Source organism: Mixophyes fleayi, chromosome 4 (assembly GCF_038048845.1).
Source record: "Mixophyes fleayi isolate aMixFle1 chromosome 4, aMixFle1.hap1, whole genome shotgun sequence".
Classification (NCBI taxonomy): Eukaryota; Metazoa; Chordata; class Amphibia; order Anura; family Limnodynastidae; genus Mixophyes; species Mixophyes fleayi.
Window position 1 is genome coordinate 199,184,150 of NC_134405.1, and position 6,000 is coordinate 199,190,149.

The following is a 6,000-nucleotide window of genomic DNA, read 5'->3' on the forward strand; positions in this document are numbered from 1 at the left end:
GGAATTAGGTGGCACAAGTAGTTAGCTAGTTGCGGGAACTGGTCGCAGCTCTGTAGGGTATTACGAGTGAGATGCCACTCCTGCTCTTGCATGTACATGTTAAACGCACATTGCGTCCAACTCTAAGTGAGGCCCATAGTTTTCAATATTCCAACACTGCTTGCATGGGACTCCACACAAAGTTCTGCATGCAGGAGACTTTTTGCGGGGGAGGGAGGGTGGTGGTGGTTACTACACGCATTACGCCTTTTCGAGAACCAGCGTCTGTCATTTTTGGTCTTGAAAGCTGCGGTTTGCTAAATCACAATTAAAAATGGATGTGTATGTGTACCTTACAATTTAACCAATTTCACCTTCTCCTCTTGCATTTTCTCAGTAATCCCCAAATTTTTTAACCTGTGCTGGATTAAGTAACTCGTTTTAAAGGTGTTAATTCAACATAAATCACTCAATTTAACCAGTTTAATACAATTCTTATTACTCATTATACAGCTATGGCCTTTGTTAGTGTTATCTTGCAATTTTGTTGTCCTGTTGTTTACCCACTAAATTACACTAGTGCCATAGTTCCCAGCAACCTGATATTGAAAAAGCATAAATACACCATACTGGATTTCTCTGCAAGAGTGCAATTTTTACTGATAAACATTTCAGAGATGCCATGATCTAATTTTTCACTCTGTGATCTTAAGAAAGAAGACAAGGCATTGTTGTTAGTAAAACGCAGAGTGCCAAATTGCTAATATTGCAAGCATTTTTAAAAAAAATATATTTAATAATTGCATGTACAAGCAACAAAATAGGCATTAAAATTAGTAAAATATTTTTTTTAAACCACACAAAGATATCTACTGCCACACATTTATTTTGCTAACATGTAATGACTTTTTGTGTGCACTGTACATTATTGTATAGTGCTTAAATAGCAGTATTCATATATATATGGGTAGTAAAACAATGTTTCTGATTCAGGTTAAGCCACAAAAAGCACTGCCAATCACATTAAGTATAAATAGTATTTTTTACATAACAATTCTTATTTTATTAATATCCGTTTACTTTTAAATGTAATTAAGTTTTATATAAAAATGTTTGTTAAAAGAATTCATAACTTAAGTGACATAAAATATATTCAATTTGGGTTAGAATAGAGGAACTAAAACCACAAAAATATTTTATTGATATGCCATACTGTAGAAATGCTATATTGTATTATTAATGTTTGCAACATTGCAGTATGAATGCTCTTTTGTTACATGACGTGTCTACTCTTGCAAATTCCTATTTTTGGACAGGGTTATTAAATTGAGCTGTCAATGGGTAGAGAAAGCAGATTTAAGGGATCATTCCCATTTTATTTGTAGTTGGAATACAAAAAAAAAATGACCCCTTAAACTGTTTCCTTATTGCAAATGGCTTGAAAGATCTGACTGTTTAGAGATCTTGGATTTCCAGTCTCGTCTCTTTACTCATTTATACTTTATAGCGGGATGCATTTAGCACCTTACAGTATTCGCACTAGTACCAATGTAAGTAAAAATCTTAATGTGCCCTCAATCTCTTTATATATATATATATATATATATATATATATATATATATATATATAATATAGGTTCCTAAATTGTAAGTAGGTCGAACTTTGATATGTTGTTCTCACTGTTTCTACCATGTGAATTATCCAGAGTATTCTTAAATCTACAAATGTACTTTAGAAGCAGATTGATTGGGTGTTTCCAAACATTATAAGGAGTGTGCTCCTTGAAATGCATTTTAGCAAACTGGAATATTAAAATTGCAGTTCGGGCTGCATGTTTTGCAGTTCGTAAATGAGCCAATAACTTACATTTTTGCTCCCAAACAACATCATTATCTCTGAGAATGTCATCTTACTTATATTATAAATCACTGAATTGCCACATTTTATGTGATACAATCTTTAGTTTCTGCCTTCTCTTTTCTATTCTGTGGAATGCCATTTTGCACTGTACATGTATTTTGCTGGATTTATTGACATTTATAGTGCTGGGACTGCTTTAGTTTGTGCTTCTGCTTTGTGGTGTTGTCAGGGTAGGATTGCATAACCTTCAGGTCAATTGGTGACAGTAAAGTGTACATAGTACGTAGTTATGCTGAATGAAGAGAATATTGTGCAGGACAGTTTTAAAAAATGTTGCTGATCTCTACTACCTGCGTACCAACTCCAATATACGCTGCTTCATCAGACATGATTTTTGAAAATAGCTATAGGGAAAATATATTGTTATGTCATTTTTGCACATGAAGTTGAGCAGCAATGTTCTCATAAAAGATTGCACTCAGCTAATTTCACATTGTGGAACTCAGGTAGATATGTAATATTTATTCACTTGAAGGCGCAGTCCTCTTAATTAAGAGTTATTTTCAATTTAAATAAATGTTGATATTTTTGTTTTCACCAGAAAAGTGTGAAATAGCCTGTTTAGTTGTATTGTTTAATACTTCTATTTCAGTGTAAAGTCATTTCTCTCTAGTGTATCTGAAAATGGAACTGAGCAATGAGAATGCAATAATTTAGTGGCATGGATACACAATGGATAACATTTTTAGTAGTTATTTATGTGCATTGTGTTGTGCAGCATAAATGAGGATAGATTTGTCTCTGACTTATAACTAACTGATCCATGTTAAATATTGTATACATCCATTTGCATCATTGATGCTTTCATGTTACACTGTTTATCAGTTTTAGTTGTTGGAAACTACATATACATTAATTTATGTCAGTGGTTCTCAACCTTATACTTAAAGGACACACACATGTTATTTTTCTGGGTCTCCTTCCAGGAGAATAGGTGAATTATTGATTATTCTACTAATTTGATACCTTCACAAAACATGGGCAGCTGTTTTGCCTAGAGGACATGGTTGAGAACTGCTTATTTATGTTATAATGTTATAAAATGTATAAGATCAGTGTCACAGTATAATCTATCTATATCTAATTTTGATATTATCATAATAATATATTATATTGCTATAGGTCATATATAGACTGGAAGCTTTTAAATTGAATATATTATTTCACCAGACAATTGGATTTCCTTCTAAATGCAAATTGAGGGCCTTATGTAAAGTCGGACACAATTTAAGCGTACAGCCTAGGCTGGTACTCGCAAAAATCAGGGGGACCAAAATCATGGGATCCTCCAGACTTTACTAGTACAGGCTGGTGGCTTTATAGCTGGGAAGAGGGCAGGGAGGGAAGGTAGCAGATAGAGGCTGGCTGGTATGTCTGTGCGTTCTGACAGCAATATGATTTTTCTTTTTTATTGTATGAGGTCTCGATTCCAATTAAATCATGAGAATACAATGTGTCTTGGACATATGTGGTATGCTTGTAATATGTATATGCTCTGTAGTGTAGTCTTGCATAGACTTCAGCATAATGATTTGGTATTTTTATAGCATGAAATAATTTATATTGCTGTGCATAAATCAATCTATAAAACACCAAAGAAACAAATTAAATATGAAATGAATATGGTTTTATTAGTGTGGTCTCATTATTTTGACCAACAATGTGATGTGGGTGATTGCACACATTCTTGAAAATGTACACAATGTAGGCCCTGACTTCTTTTACAATAAATAAATGCTGGAGCAACCAGCAGCACATACAAACTCAATGAAAGCTAATGAACCCAGCAATATTATATTGAGTGCTCCACCCAATTGGGTATCATCAGAGGGAAAAACACTCAAAAGTACAAGGTAGAAGAATCAGGGCACTTATCACAGACAAATAACATTGCACAAACAATACAACTGGACAATTAATTAGTTTATATCAATCAACAATAAAGTGGAGTGTGTATGTCCATGTGCAACAGCATCTAATGGGAAGGCATAAATAGCTGTTAAATGCAGTATATTGAATTATGAGTCAGATTTCAGCGGAACTTACTGTAGTTCGTGCTGTCAAATTTCAGCTGATATAAGGCTATTTGCCCCGCATGGTGGTTTGCCCCCGAAATTAATGTGATTTTGCGTGGGTTTCTTCCGGGTGCTCACAATCCCAAAACATACTAGTAGGTTAATTTGCTACTATCAAATAGACCCTAGACTGTCTGTGTGTGTGTGTTAGGGAATTTAGACTGTAAGCCATGCCTGGCCAACCTGCGGTTCTACAGGTGTTGTTAAACTACAAGTCCCAGCATGCCTTGCCAGTTATCGGCTGCATATCTGCTGGCAGAGTATCCTGGGGCTTGTCGTTTCACAACACCTGGAGAGACACAGGTTGGCCATGTCTGCTGTAAGCTCTATTGGGGCAGGGACTGATGTGAGTGAGTTCTCTGTACAGCACTGTGGAATTAGTGGCGCTATATATATAAATCAATAAAATATGATGTTGATGATGATGGGAACATTAACAGGCATAGGGGAAAATGTGGTTGGAAAATGACCTTCCAATGAAACTGACAGGCCACAATTAAGGTGGAAATGATCCTGACATTCAGCTTCAGAACTGAACATCAGGAGCATGTCCAGCTTGGCCATTGTGTGTGGCCAAATGGAGTATTGATCCTGCTGCTCAACTCTTAGCATTATGCATTAACAATGCTTAATTTTCTATCTGGAGATATAAACCTCCAGGTCCAGCCACAGAGTGGATCTCAGAGAGATGCTGCAAAAGACTAAAGTTAGCGGAAAAGACAGCAATAAACTGCTGAACTTGATTTGCAAGTTAAACAATTTATTTGAAAACTGTTCCAATTAGGTATTATAAGCATCAAGGATAAGGGGGAATAAGGTGGGCTTTGCAGCTGGCAAGCCTAAGTAAATGTGCAGTGCGAATGAATGTGGATGGTTTTGTACTTATATTTTTAGAAAGGACATAGTAACAGTAGAATTATATGCTAATAGTTTCTGTAATTTTCTTTTTATATCAGTTTATTTACACTTATTGAAGTTTCATTGTCAAGGAACATATTATGTCATTGTCGGACTGGCCCACCGGGGTACCAAGAAAATCTCTGGTGGGCCCCACCGCCTGATTGCTCCACCCCCTTCCATAGGGGGCTCATCGTCTGTGACAATGCTGAGTGGTGGACAGTAAGTCCCATTAATATCGCGACGCAGACAGTGTCTACTGACGTCACAAGGGAGCGGAGCTGAAAGGAGCCTCCTGCAGCCAGATGCTGGCTGTGCAATAATCCGTAGTTATAAAGAATCATATGCTTCCTTTTATCATATGTAAAAAACAATCAGTTAAAAAACAGTATGGAATCTCACCGGCGCTGCTATAATTTCTTTACAGAATCTTAGAAATGACAATAAAAAAATGATTATACTTATATTTTTACGATGACAATCTTCAGATCCTTGATTTTCAACAGTGTTTTACTCAAAAACCATGTGAATAAAGAAAGAAAACACAATAGTGCAATATTGTAGGTACCAATGTACATGTATAACAAAGTTCCACATAAAATTCTATATATTAAGAACCTACACCTTCTTCTTTACTTAGCGCCCCCTCTGTTGAGCTACTCACACTCACTTGAGATAAAGGAAGTATAGGCACATCAATGTAAGTTTCTTATTTTTTTCTTTCTTTAAAATCTTCCTCCATACACCATGAAGAGCTCACCATCATGCTCTAAAAAACAATAAAGTGTATCTAGTATGATATCGCTTGGATAAAATAATGGTATTTATTTACACAAATAAGATACACTCACATAGATAAAAAATGTAAAATAAACAATAAGTTCCAAAGATGTTCATATACTCCTTCCAGATGAATACGATTTTTCAGGCAGTTGGTATTTTTTCCACATAGACTTGGGATAACCAAATGTAGAAAAGCCAAGAGAAAATCCATTCAGTGGACCAGATACAGAAATATTGAATTAAAATAAAATCAGCTTGCATGCTCTAACATGTTTAGACTCTCACAGTTTTTCTCAAGGTGCATGACAGCTGATCCTCCTCAATGAGCTATTTATATCTAACCCA